The following is a 15,715-nucleotide window of genomic DNA, read 5'->3' on the forward strand; positions in this document are numbered from 1 at the left end:
CGAATCTCGGACGGGACTCAACCCCAAAAAAGTACTAGAATCTGTACTTTACTAAGAAAGTGTTATCCCAAATATAACATTACTTACACTCGTTTTTATTGATGAAGCCCGTTTATATTTATGATCCTCGTTTGTTTTCATGAATCCCGTTTGTAGTGATCATGCTCGTTTGCATTTGTGAAGCTCTTTTGTTTTGATTAAGCCCGTTTGTATTGATGAAGAACGTTTGTTTTGATTAAGCCCGTTTGTATTGATGATCCTCGTTTTTATTAATACACAATGCCATTTAGAAAGTGGTCAAATGTCACTAATGTTATATTTGGGATCACACTTTCTTAGTAAAGAACAGATTATAGTACTTTTGGGGGGTTGAGTCCCGGGTGAGGCCCCTAATCGCCAGCACACAAAGTCAGTGATCTAACCCACTCAGCCGCCGAGGCTTCCACAAAAATTAAAGTCTGACAACTGGTAGTCTAGATCACGTACTTTGAGTACCCCCCTGACAAGTGTAAATTGGTGCGGCTCCCATGACCGAAAGCTATGAATACACAATGCCATTTAGAAAGTGGTCAAATGTAACTAATGTTATTTTTGGGATAACAATTTCTTAGTAAAGTACAGATTATAGTACTTTTGGGGGGTTGAGTCCCGTCCGAGATTCGAACCCACACCTGCCAGGGTGAGGCCCCTCATCGTCAGCACACAAAGTCAGCGACCAAACCCACTCAGCCACCGAGGTTTCCACAAAAATGAAAGTCCGACAACTGGTAGTCTAGATCACGTACTTTGAGTACCCCCCTCCCATGGCCGAAAGCTATGAATATACAATGCTTATGATGAGGTGCCTCACCCTGGCAGGTGTGGGTTCGAATCTCGGACGGGACTCAACCCCAAAAAAGTACTAGAATCTGTAATTTACTAAGAAAGTGTTATCCCAAATATAACATTACTTACACTCGTTTTTATTGATGAAGCCCGTTTATATTTATGATCCTCGTTTGTTTTCATGAATCCCGTTTGTAGTGATCATGCTCGTTTGCATTTGTGAAGCTCTTTTGTTTTGATTAAGCCCGTTTGTATTGATGAAGAACGTTTGTTTTGATTAAGCCCGTTTGTATTGATTCAGCTCGTTTGTATTGATGAAACTCGTTTGTATTGATGAGCCCCTTAGTATTTGTGAAACTCTTGTGTATTGATTAAGCCCATTTTGATATGATGAAGCTCATTTGTATTGAGGAATCCCCTTTGTATGGATGATGCCCGTTTGTATTGATGATCCTCGTTTTTATTGATGAAGCTCATTTGTATTTTAGATGCCCGTTTGAATTGATGAAGCTCGTTTGTATTTGTGAAGCTCTTTTGTTTTGATTAAGCCCGTTTGTAATGATGAAGAACGTTTGTTTTGATTAAGCCCGTTTGTATTGATGATCCTCGTTTTTGTTAATACACAATGCCATTTAGAAAGTGGTCAAATGTAACTAATGTTATATTTGGGATCACACTTTCTTAGTAAAGTACAGATTATAGTACTTTTGGGGGGTTGAGTCCCGTCCGAGATTCGAACCCACACCTGCCAGGGTGAGGCCCCTAATCGTCAGCACACAAAGTCAGCGACCTACCCACTCAGCCACCGAGGCTCCCACAAAAATGAAAGTCCGACAACTGGTAGTCTAGATCACGTACTTTGAGTACCCCGCTCCCATGCCGAAAGCTATGAATATACAATGCTTATGATGAGGTGCCTCACCCTGGCAGGTGTGGGTTCGAATCTCGGACGGGACTCAACCCCAAAAAAGTACTAGAATCTGTACTTTACTAAGAAAGTGTTATCCCAAATATAACATTACTTACACTCGTTTTTATTGATGAAGCCCGTTTATATTTATGATCCTCGTTTGTTTTAATGAATCCCGTTTGTAGTGATCATGCTCGTTTGCATTTGTGAAGCTCTTTTGTTTTGATTAAGCCCGTTTGTATTGATGAAGAACGTTTGTTTTGATTAAGCCCGTTTGTATTGATGATCCTCGTTTTTATTAATACACAATGCCATTTAGAAAGTGGTCAAATGTCACTAATGTTATATTTGGGATCACACTTTCTTAGTAAAGAACAGATTATAGTACTTTTGGGGGGTTGAGTCCCGGGTGAGGCCCCTAATCGCCAGCACACAAAGTCAGTGATCTAACCCACTCAGCCGCCGAGGCTTCCACAAAAATTAAAGTCTGACAACTGGTAGTCTAGATCACGTACTTTGAGTACCCCCCTGACAAGTGTAAATTGGTGCGGCTCCCATGACCGAAAGCTATGAATACACAATGCCATTTAGAAAGTGGTCAAATGTAACTAATGTTATTTTTGGGATAACACTTTCTTATTAAAATACAGATTATAGTACTTTTGGGGGCTTGAGTCCCGTCCGAGATTCGAACCCACACCTGCCAGGGTGAGGCCCCTCATCGTCAGCACACAAAGTCAGCGACCAAACCCACTCAGCCACCGAGGCTTCCACAAAAATGAAAGTCCGACAACTGGTAGTCTAGATCACGTACTTTTAGTACCCCCCTCCCATGGCCGAAAGTTATGAATATACAATGCTTATGATGAGGTGCCTCACCCTGGCAGGTGTGGGTTCGAATCTCGGACGGGACTCAACCCCAAAAAAGTACTAGAATCTGTACTTTACTAAGAAAGTGTTATCCCAAATATAACATTACTTACACTCGTTTTTATTGATGAAGCCCGTTTATATTTATGATCCTCGTTTGTTTTCATGAATCCCGTTTGTAGTGATCATGCTCGTTTGCATTTGTGAAGCTCTTTTGTTTTGATTAAGCCCGTTTGTATTGATGAAGAACGTTTGTTTTGATTAAGCCCGTTTGTATTGACGATCCTCGTTTTTATTAATACACAATGCCATTTAGAAAGTGGTCAAATGTAACCAATGTTATATTTGGGATCACACTTTCTTAGTAAAGAACAGATTATAGTACTTTTGGGGGGTTGAGTCCCGGGTGAGGCCCCTAATCGCCAGCACACAAAGTCAGTGATCTAACCCACTCAGCCGCCGAGGCTTCCACAAAAATTAAAGTCTGACAACTGGTAGTCTAGATCACGTACCTTGAGTACCCCCCTGACAAGTGTAAATTGGTGCAGCTCCCATGACCGAAAGCTATGAATACACAATGCCATTTAGAAAGTGGTCAAATGTAACTAATGTTATTTTTGGGATAACACTTTCTTATTAAAGTACAGATTATAGTACTTTGGGGGGGTTGAGTCCCGGGTGAGGCCCCTAATCGCCAGCACACAAAGTCAGTGATCTAACCCACTCAGCCGCCGAGGCTTCCACAAAAATTAAAGTCCGACAACTGGTAGTCTAGATCATGTACTTTGAGTACCCCCCTCCCATGGCCGAAAGTTATGAATATACAATGCTTATGATGAGGTGCCTCACCCTGGCAGGTGTGGGTTCGAATCTCGGACGGGACTCAACCCAAAAAAAGTACTAGAATCTGTACTTTACTAAGAATATGTGTTATCCCAAATATAACATTATTTACACTCGTTTTTATTGATGAAGCCCGTTTATATTTATGATCCTCGTGGGGGCACGGGTGGCCCAGTCGTCTAAGGCGCCGCGATTCGCTGTGCAGAGTTGCGTCGCCTGGACACGCCAGAAACCTATGATTGTGGGTTCGAATCCCGGTTCACCCCGATTATGTTTCTAGGTTTGTCAGCACCATACCCGTGCTCGTGGGTTTCACCGAAGTGGTAAACGTCTAACACCTGCATCACTTCCGGCTTTCCTCCCACATTAAGCTGACACGCCGCGATATAACTGGAATAATGTTAAAAGCGGCGTTAAAACCCAGCTCACTCACTCACTCACTATGATACTCGTTTGTTTTCATGAATCCCGTTTGTAGTGATCATGCTCGTTTGCATTTGTGAAGCTCTTTTGTTTTGATTAAGCCCGTTTGTATTGATGAAGAACGTTTGTTTTGATTAAGCCCGTTTGTATTGATGATCCTCGTTTTTATTAATACACAATGCCATTTAGAAAGTGGTCAAATGTAACTAATGTTATATTTGGGATCACACTTTCTTAGTAAAGTACAGATTATAGTACTTTTGGGGGGTTGAGTCCCGTCCGAGATTCGAACCCACACCTGCCAGGGTGAGGCCCCTCATCGTCAGCACACAAAGTCAGCGACCAAACCCACTCAGCCACCGAGGCTTCCACAAAAATGAAAGTCCGACAACTGGTAGTCTAGATCACGTACTTTGAGTACCCCCCTCCCATGGCCGAAAGTTATGAATATACAATGCTTATGATGAGGTGCCTCACCCTGGCAGGTGTGGGTTCGAATCTCGGACGGGACTCAACCCCAAAAAAGTACTAGAATCTGTACTTTACTAAGAAAGTGTTATCCCAAATATAAGATTACTTACACTCGTTTTTATTGATGAAGCTCGTTTATATTTATGATCCTCGTTTGTTTTCATGAATCCCGTTTTTATTCATGAAGCCCGTTTCTAGTGATCATGCTCGTTTGCACTGATAATACCCGTTTGTATTGATGAAGTTCGTTTGTATTGATGAAGCCCGTGTTTACTGATGATGTTCGTTTGCGTTGATTAATCTCGTTCGTATTGATGAAACCCGTTTGTTTTAATAAAGCCTGTTTTTATTCATAAAGCCCGTTTCTAGTGACCATGCTCGTTTGTATTGAAGAAGAGCGTTTGTATTGATTCAGCTTGTTTGTATTGATGAAACTCGTTTATATTGATGAAGCCCCTTAGTATTTGTGAAACTTGTGTATTGATTAAGCCCATTTTGATATGATGAAGCTCATTTGTATTGAGGAAGCCCCTTTGTATGGATGATGCCCGTTTGTATTGATGAAGCCTATTTGTATTTTAGATGCCCGTTTGAATTGATGAAGCTCGTTTGTATTTGTGAAGCTCTTTTGTTTTGATTAAGCCCGTTTGTATTGATGGAGAACGTTTGTATTGATAAAACACGTTTGAATTGATGTTCCTCGTTTTTATTGATGAAGCCCGTTTTTATTTATGAAGCCCGTTTCTTGTGATCATGCTCGTTTGCATTGATCTATCTCGTTTGCATTGATGAAGCCCGTTAGTATCGATGATGCTCGTTTGTATTGATAAATCCCGTTTATATTAATAAAGCCTGTTTTTATTCATAAAGCCCGTTTTTATTGATCATGCTCGCTTGCATTGATAAAGCTCGTTTGTATTGATGAAGCCCGGTTGTATTTATGATGTTCGCTTGCATTGATAAAGCCTGTTTTTATTCATGAAGCCCGTGTCTAGTGATCGTGCTCGTTTGTATTGATCATGCTCGTTTGTTTTAATAAAGCCTGTTATATTCATGATGCCCGTTTGTATCGATGATGCTCGTTTGCATTGATGAAGCCCGTTTGTAGTGATCATGCTCGTTTGTATTGATCAATCTTGTTTGTATTGATCATGCTCGTTTGTATTGATCAATTTCATTTGTATTGATCATGCTCGTTTGTATTGATCAATCTCGTGTGTATTGATCATGCTCGTTTGTATTGATGAAGTTCGTTTGTATTGATGAAGCCCGATTTTATTGATGAAGCCCGTTTTTTATGAGACCCGTTTCAAGTGATCATGCTCGTTTGCATTGATAAAGCCCGTTTGTATTGATAAAGCCCGTTTTTATTGATGATGTTCGTTTGCGTTGATTAATTTCGTTTGTATTTATGAAACCCGTTTGTTTTAATAAAGCCAGTTTTTATTCATGAAGCCCGTTTCTAGTGACCATGCTCGTTTTATTGATGAAGAACGTTTGTATTGATTCAGCTCGTTGGTATTGAATCAGCTCGTTTGTATTGATGAAGCCCCTTAGTATTTGTGAAACTCTTGTGTATTGATTAAGCCCATTTTGATATGATGAAGCTCATTTGTATTGAGGAAGCCCCCTTGTATGGATGATGCCCGTTTGTATTGATGATCCTCGTTTTTATTGATGAAGCCCATTTGTATTTTAAATGCCCGTTTGAATTGATGAAGTTTGTTTGTATTTGTGAAGCTCTTTTGTTTTGATTAAGCCCGTTTGTATTAATGAAGCCCGTTTGTATTGATAAAGCCCGTTTGTATTGATTATCTTCGTTTTTATCGATGAAGCCCGTTTTTATTGATGAAGCCTGATTGTTTTGATAATCCTCGTTTTTATTGATGAAGCCCGTTTTTATTTATGAAGCCCGTTTTTATTGATAAAGCCCGTTTGTTTTGATGAAGCCCGTTTGTATTGATAAAGATCGTTTGTATTCATGCAGCCCGTTTCTAGTGATCATGCTCGTTTGTATTGATAAAGCCCGTTTGTATTGATAAAGCCCGTGTGTATTGATAAAGCCCGTGTGTATTGATAAAGCCCGTGTGTATTGATAAAGCCCGTGTGTATTGATAAAGCTCATTTGTATTGATGAAGCCCGTTTGCAGAAATACATTCATGTCTAAGTACACGTTATCCTTATGTGACAAAGGGTTAAAATCGGGGGGTTTAGCATTGATTGTGTTTGTTATTCTGCATGGCCATATTAAATTTAAAATCTCATATGGATACGCAATGACGACTGAAAAGAAGTGGGTTGTTAAATTTAACGGAGGTAATCTGGAAATTTGATTGTATTTGTTTGAAGTCCTTGCAAGCTAATGGAGTATCCATGTGCCCTCCCAAAACAATATTTTTATTTATCTATCTATGTTTATTTCAAGCGCTTTTCATTGAATACTCCTCAATGTCACCATTTCATGTTTTAAATAATTAGGCTACCACACATGCCCTAGTCTCGCATGAATACTCCATTTCCTCACACAGACTTCGAAGAAATACCATCAAATTTCCAAGTATGTTTCATTTAATTAAAGAATTACATTCCATGTTTGTCTTAAACATGCATGCCTTTGTCCAAATCGGTAAGAATACTATAGTTAGCCATCTATTCACTTCGTTCTTTTCACCAATTTACAGCAAGCGACAGAACCAAACTAAGAGTTATTCCCCCTAGATCTATTTTATCCGGAGGATGGCGTCTTACATCATTAACTCGAGAGACAAATTTGCGGTTGGTATGTTGCAAATGTAAACCCAACAGTTCTGCAATTCGAGCTGGGAACATAGAAATTGTACCTTTTGTGTTAGTGGGGTACATTGAAAATAATAAAATGGGTCTCAACCAATCAGAATCTGACATTCATGTGTAAGGCAAGATAGGCATAGATGTACACGATTTATACGAGCGAAGTGCTTATGTTAATACCGCTCCATTACACATAGGACATATTACAATAAATACATCAATCAAGGTTTGATGTGACGAATTAATTTTACATGCCAAGCTAGATGTGTATATATGATACATATATTTGCAGTTTATATTAAACAATTTACTTCATTACTTAATTGAAAATCTGCCAGTTTTTAATATGAAGTTTTGAATAGAATCTAATGTTTTGATTTGCTCTTCCTAACTCAAATGCGAATTTCCGCATAGCACTGTTTGTAAAGAATAACCATGCTGGTAAAAATACATTTCATTTCGAAGAACATAGTAATTTGTAAACACGAAAGCAGTGTAAAGCATCTTCGGTATGATATCCACAGGAACAAGTTTTTGTATCCAAAATATACATGAATAGAGCTTTTCCATCGAACTAGAGGTCGGTCACATGACGGCAATATTGACGTTTATAAGTGTATGAACGACACAATTTGACGTTCATATGGTTCTCACGTGTTCTTGAAATGACGTAAACTCTGACGGACTACTTCCGCATTCTTGGGGTAATCCCTGGGAATTCCCTAGCACGAATAAATACAGAATCGTTGTTTCTCATCATTTAAATCCTTTAATCTTGAACTTATCATTTTAGCATACATTAGGATAAGTAAGAGAGTTTGATTGCATGTCCGTTCAAGGATATCCCTGCTACAACCCATCTTAGAGAACAAAACGAAGAAAAGCACATCCAAACTACTGTAGTATCAACTCGATCCGTGTCTAGACTACAGTGACAGTCTACAGCAATATAAGCATGTTCCTTGGTATCTGTTTGACATATCTCTGCAATTACCTTTCAGTTATCGGCCAACTGATCAGTGATGACTAACACTTAGCCACAAGTTCATTAAAAAACTTCGGAAATCTCTCCCGTCACGTTTATCGTGTCGGTCATTTTGACGTCTTGGACTTGATGTAAATGTATTTCGACGCGCTGTTATTGTGACTGACTTGCTGAGGTAGTTTTCTCATCTTATGGCGATATTATTTGAATAAAAGTGTTGTTTCAGATGTTTCTGAAGAGAAAGTTGTGCATACATATGCTCGTGTCACCTCTCTTTTTGCAGAACTATTTTATATCGCGATACAGCTGGTAGTTGCATGGCTGTCAGTGTAAAGATGAAGTCACACGTACTAAATAAAATTCTGTATAGATCTAGGCAAACATACTTTGAGGTACTAAATTGTGATGATAAATCATAAGAATTTACTTTCACTTTGTGTGAGTTCATTTGAGTATGAACCTTCAAAGAGTGAAGGCCAAACTGTATGAATGTCGGGGCTTGGCTCTCAATCTTAAGTATCCAAAATATATCTATCATACTGTTCAGCGCTAAGATCGCTGCAGCCAAGCCTGAGGCGACAGTGAATAATTGGACATAACCCGTTTCCATAATCTAAATCCCAGTGTATACCATTATTTCCCCTTACGTGAAGCAAATTCTTAAATTGTGTAACGGTCTCTGACCCCGATAGGTGTTCTGGTAACATATTCCAAAGTTGTGTTGTAGCTGGTATAAATGAATCGGCATAAGCTTTTGTTTTACACTTCACTGATTGAAGATTAGTTTTATCAGTTTGTGTTTTCCAAAACTGTATTAGGAAAAAGCCTACAAAGGTATTACGGGGAGAAATACTTATTCATTTTGTAAAACCTTACCAATTTTGAATTGTATCTTCTGTCTTTTAATGACTTACATTTTGTTTCATTGTAAATTTTCTGATAACTCGTAACCCTGACAGCGCCACATATGGTTCTAAGAGCATCTAAGTTTTTCCAAGAACTCAGCTTGTTCATTAGTTCAGTTATCCCAAATATGACTACAACAATCAAACATTGGTTTAAAAAATTATTTGTACATTGTTTCTAAGGTAGTTCTGGATAGACGATATTAATAACCTCTTAAACAATAAACCAGAGGACAACATTTCTTTGCAATATCATCAATATGCATTTTCCATGTACAATTACTTTGTAAAGTAATACCTAGGTGCTTATATATTATGACTATGTACATCTTTGATTTCTGTACCATTCCTATACAAGTTAGGTTTGCGACTATGGTTTACTTTACGGGTAAATTGAATAGATTCTGTTTTTTCGGGACTAAATCTAACTTGCTATCTAGCAGCCCATTCTGAAATTCTCTCCAAGTCATTATTGAGATTACGAGCAGTTATATCAGGATCGTCTATGATCACATACAAAGATGTGTCATCAACAAAAAGTCTTATATTACTATGTATTCCTTCAACAATGGCATTGATAGAGATAATAAACAATAGCAGTCCCAACACTGAGGTGGCACACCTGCCAAGACAACTTTTCGACCTATAGCTATTTATAACTACCTTTTGATATCGACTTTCTAAGTAACAATCGAACCATTTCATTAACTCTTCACAGATACCATAATGTTGTAGCTAATAAATTATTCCTTTGTGCCAAACTTTATCAAAAGCTTTACTTATGTCACAAAATACAGCTCTAGCTTGTATATTAAGATAATTTGGACATCAAAACACTTGGTGTTCTAAACATTGGTATTTTGAAAGTTGGATTTATTTGGTATATATAATTTACCACTTTCACAAAAAAACCACAAGACTCATGTTATGTTTCTCTTGTCTCATTCACATTTCTGCATCTGGTTCCCCACATACCAGAATAAGGAAAAGACATACCTGCTCAATTGTATATATTCCTGTGCACTTACACTTACAATACCCCACCACCTATACAAGTTCCTAAATAGTTCGTGTGCGTGCGTGCGTGCGTGCGTGCGTGCGTGCGTGCGTGCGTGCGTGTGTGTGTGTGTGCGTGTGTGTGTGCGCGCGCACATGTGACCTTTCACATTAGTTAGTATAACATATGCCTGAGCCAGGCAAGAGGCGAAAGCGTCATACAGAAAGCTGTGGTTAGTTTCCTAAACAACAATATTGATTGTATTTTTAATGAATATATAAAAATGTCTTTGAATCTGCTAATTCACATTAACAAACCATATTTTGATGTTGTCTTAGAAACTGGTTTTATGCCAGGTATGATAAAACCAAAAGGAAAATAGACGACCCTTGTTACCTTCCCACGTTGTATTGGAAAACTCTTTACCGGTATAATGAGTAAGAGAATTGATGCATTTTTCATACTATGTGTAATGGAATAATATTATACAATACCAAAAGAGTGGGGGATATTTTGTGACACTACACGAAAATACACCAATGTCTGGCAATGAAAGTAAGTGAGATATGTGGCAAGAACATTTCCGAAGATATCAAGCTCCCATACACAAAATTGTGACAGTCATGAAACCCGCAGCGTTGCGGGGATAACAAAGTACTAGTCATCTTTGGATCAAGAAAGTCCGGGTCATACTTTAGAAAAATGTTGATCAACATAAGTTGTAACATAACTGTATGTAAGAAGTCACGAAACTTTCGAACAGTAAATATTGCATTTGTAGCATAGGCTAAAACAGTTAAGTGCATTTGACCAAACAGCTGTACCAATTTTGACTTGTGTATCAGAAATATGTTGTTTTTTGGCAAAATTAGATCTAACTGAAAATGTTAATGCTTATTTCCTTTAAAATGTACATAAATGAAAGAAAAGTATAAAAGTATTATATGTTATATGGTGAACTGGGACGACGGACAATTAAACATATAAAAATGGATTTTCAGTTGAGAAGGGTCAATGGCTAGAGACCAATGTATATTATGCATCAGAAACGATTTGGGTGATGAATACCATTGGTTATTTAAATGTCCTTACTTTCAACTAATCAGAAATATATATACAGCGAAGCCTCATGTTTTTTTAAGTTAAATTGTATCATGAACACTAAAATAATGTATTTGAAGTACAAATGTTATCAACATTTATTGGTAATATTTTGAAAACCATTTAAGTGATATTATTGTTTAACAACCGCTGCTGTTGATTAAATAGACTACATGTATAATGTTCATCCACGGTGCGGTCCTAACGCAGACTTAAAGACTATTACTAAGTCTCCCACTATTTATCTATTTTAACCATCTGTAAAGTTCAGGGCATGTAATCAAATATTTCCAGATGGTTGAAACATATCCACTGCTGCTAATGATTAAGTAGGTCTTTTGGAACGCTTCATACACCATTGTACGATCCAACCTGCAATGGGTGAATATGAGCTAGATTGAGTTGAACTGTAGTGGATGGAGTGTCGAAACGGAAGGTCGGGGATTCGATCCCCGAACACGCTATATAAAAAAACAAACTTTAAAAGATGGAACTTGCTGTTATTCTGCTCGGTACTGCCCTGGTCGACTTTGAGTTAGTATCCTGTGTCTGGCTGGAATGTCCATTATAAACTGTGGCATGTGGCATCTTAGCGGGCCAGGGTGTGCAAAGTGATCTTAGCGCTTAGGTGATCGTATCTCCCATACCTTAACAAAGATTTACGACAGTCGTAGCGCTGTGGTTGTTTTCTACAACGGTACCAACCATTATAAAACCGGCATAAGTCCAAACAAGTATGCATGCGACGTTGCCTCCCTTTTTCCGTTTGTGTTTTTAAGGGGAAATGTGCACACATTTTATGTCAGCTTCGTTCGAGTTACCTCGTCGTAGATTCGGCCGGGTTTTTGAATATGCAATGGCGGAGGTGGGGGGTGGGGGGTAGGGAGTGAACAAATGTATCCGCTCTAATGAATACAGTCTGTTGGGAGAGCGGAAGGTTAGAGCTGGCAGTATAAAACCGTCCGTAATATGCCAGACAAGTACAAGCAGCCACACACGAACGCTCGGGCGACGTGAAACGCATTTCACGTCAACTGACACATATTGGATCAGTTAATATCTCAATACATAACTAGCCAGATGTAAAGTGATATTATTCAAGCTATAGTGTGATAATTCATTTACATGTGCATAAGCAAATTACGCTGATATACGAATTAGAACACATACAATTCAAAATAAATGATGAGAACATGGCCAAATGATTAGCTGTATGTGTGGATAGTTTTCAGGAAAGGAGGATGGCATATGGTATCTCAGTGGTACAGGGGGTACAAAGTGATCTTAGCGCTTAATATTCAGGAAAGAAGGATGTAATTTTAGCATTTATTCTATAATATATTCAAAACAGTCACAAATATATTGACATTTTAATTGTCATCAATTGACTGGGACAATACTCATGTTGAATTACTAAAATATAACTACAATACATAACACACCTGTGTTTGACGTAAGCATCAACAGCGGCACGATCAGCGTCCAGTCTGCAATTAAAAATAAAACTTTAACACAATAATATAATTGGATCTCCTAACATGGAAATACATATGTAATATATATAGAACACAGACACAATCGAAACGTTTAATATACAAGACGATTTATGACGAAGGTGTTGATTGCAAACTGCTATTATAATATTTGAATTTGAAGGCACTTATGACAGTTCTCAATGAAGATATTGGTAAATGAGGCAACGCATTTGAGCTGATGATTGAAAGAGTTATATCAGCCATAAAGGGAGATAAAGTCATCTACCCACCAGCGTGCACTCAACTGTTCTTTAACCCCATCATTGACCATAAATTGACATCCTCTTGATAGTGTAACATTGTTACGGTTACCTGCATGTTCCTATATTTAAGTGGTTTCTCATCCGCTAAACACATTGGCTTCCTCGTTATATTGTTATCTTCGAACATTAAATCTACATTGTATCATAGGCAAGTATGTCTATATTATATATATGTATATAAACTGAGTATGCTCAATAATGGACAAAAATGTTATTCCGCTACCACATGCTGCATAGCATGCCTGTACACGAGGAACCTTTTCACTGTTAAAATCTGATAGGGATTCTGTGAGTAACGAGTAGATTTCAACGGAGGAGAATTGTGTACTTACTCAGCAAATGATGAATTCCCTTTATTAGCCAGCCCCTTGCTCCAATATAATCCACGGTATCCATTCGGACTATTTTGAGATCACCCCACGGAAGTGTACACCTGAAAACGTCAGTATGTGTTATCCATGATCTATTTTTACTCTTCGCAAATCACGCCAAAATAGAAACGGTCTATCACATTTGAAACACATGTCGTGCTGTATAGGTTGTCAAAAGACATATGTATCACCTTGTGATTTAACAGCATTTAACAAATACTTACAAAAACGCGAAAAACCACACTACACACTCCCAATGATCCCGGAAGGCGCAGTCACGTTATCGACCGTCCTGATCCTCATAATGTTCAGCGGACCTTTGTCAACCTCCCATCACAAAGAAGATGTAATTGTTAATATGTATGCGCTTTTACAGCGGGGAGGGGAGAGGGACATGCACACACTTTTGTTAACCATACTACGCATGTACACCTATAAGAACATTTTTTTATAAAAATGAATTCGGGATAGGACAAACTATGCTTGATGAATAGAAAACTCTCTGCAAATCGGTTAACTTGAATTGAAAAAAAACGTCAACGCCAAAACATTCTCAGACTCTATTGTGGTACATTCGTCACCACTCGCCCCTTTCCGTAACCTGCAAGAAGACTCGTCCCCCTATCGATGAATGTTATGTGCGAAAATACAACAAACCAATCAGAATGCGCGCGAGTTGGTCACGAATGTATTGTGGTAGTGTTGGGTTTACATTCGTGACCAACTCGTGTTATTCCGGGACAAGCCGAATAGCGACTCGTGTCCCTTTCATTGCCATGTTTGCGACCGGGTTCCGTCTTAGCGCAAACGGGCATACCTAAAACAATTGTCAATTCGTTGCGTAATGGTTCACATATCTTTCCCCATATATTTTATATATTTCAGATGCAATTTAAAGCACATCGGGACATACGAAGTTATACAGTATGATTGAACACATTTAACTGTGTCTTGGGTATATTTTTAGATGCAAGACATATGTTAAATCAAAAATTATATCTGAGGGATTCTTTGACGAAGAACTTGAAATCATATGCGCATTCTGATTGGTTTGTTGTATTTTCGCACATACTATTCATCGATAGGAGGACGAGTCTTCTTGCAGGTTACGGAAAGGGGCGAGTGGTGACGAATGGTTGGGTTGAGTTATTTTGGTTTCTCTAAAATTGGAGTCTGTAAAACGAAATGAGAATGATTAATCTGGACATGTTTTAACCTATCGCCTGTCATATTCGGTGACTAAGTCATGTTTCGTAATGTAGATAATCCAAGAAATTTGTTTATTTTGTAGATAAAAGGGCAACACATGTTTAAGGGAAATATATCTCATTTCGTTAATGCTAACCGATCTATATTTTGTAAGAATAAATTATTGCGCATTGAGCGATTATCTCCTTTAGCTATAGGCGGAGTAAAGAGTTTTATCACACACCGACATGGCAATGCTGTACATCGTATCTTATTCAAGCTGTTTCACCGAGAGTGAGTGATTATCTCCCTTACCCGTCGCGAGCTGATCTTCACTATGCATGTTTTATGGCTCTTTAGAATGTTCTGTCAAAGTGCTAACTAAACGGAACTGTACACAAAAGTAATGCGTGAGTTAGTGAGAGAGCTGCTTTTAACAGTATTCCAGTTAAATCACGCAGTTTCAGCTTAATGTGGGAGGGAAGCCTGAAGTGATGCAGGTCTCAGACGTTTACCACTTCGGTGAAACCCACGACCATGGGCATGGTGCTGACAAACCTAGAAACATAATCGGGCAAACCGGGATTCGAACACACTGTCATAGGTTTCTGGCGTGCCCAAGGGACACAACTATGTACAGTGAATTGCGGCGACTTAAGTTGGTGACTAGGCCAACCGTTCCCCCGTACACAACTGTAACAAACTATCATACAACAAAGATTTTTTAGATCAGTGGCAATATCAGGCTTTTAAAAAACAAAACATATACACAATAAGTACAAAATACACAGGTACATTCAACATACAAAGGAGGTACATTATAACAATTTCATTATAAAACATGTATATTATTATGATATGGAAACAATATAAGAGTTGAGCAAAACTATGGTAATGTTTTACATACAAGATATAATTGTAGATATGATAAGAAATCCTGGAAATAGTTTCTGGGTAACTGTTGTATAAATATTAAGAATTGTTCCCTTTTACAGAGTGTACCAAATTCTATATCTAAATTAAGGATTATTTGTAGAAGTGATTTTCTTTCTTGATTGTATTTATACAAGACAAAGTCAAGAATAGAATTGCTCTTCTTCTGAAGCATTACATGTTTCACAAAGACGTTGTTCCAATGGGTTGGCCGTCATATAGCTGGAATATTGCTGAGGGCGGCGTTAAACAACAAACCAAATCCAATGGGTTGGTGTTTTTGTTTCCAGTTTCGGTGTTTAGT

Source organism: Haliotis cracherodii, unplaced genomic scaffold, assembly GCF_022045235.1.
Source record: "Haliotis cracherodii isolate W230 unplaced genomic scaffold, xgHalCrac1.p SCAF_31, whole genome shotgun sequence".
NCBI lineage: Eukaryota > Metazoa > Mollusca > Gastropoda > Lepetellida > Haliotidae > Haliotis > Haliotis cracherodii.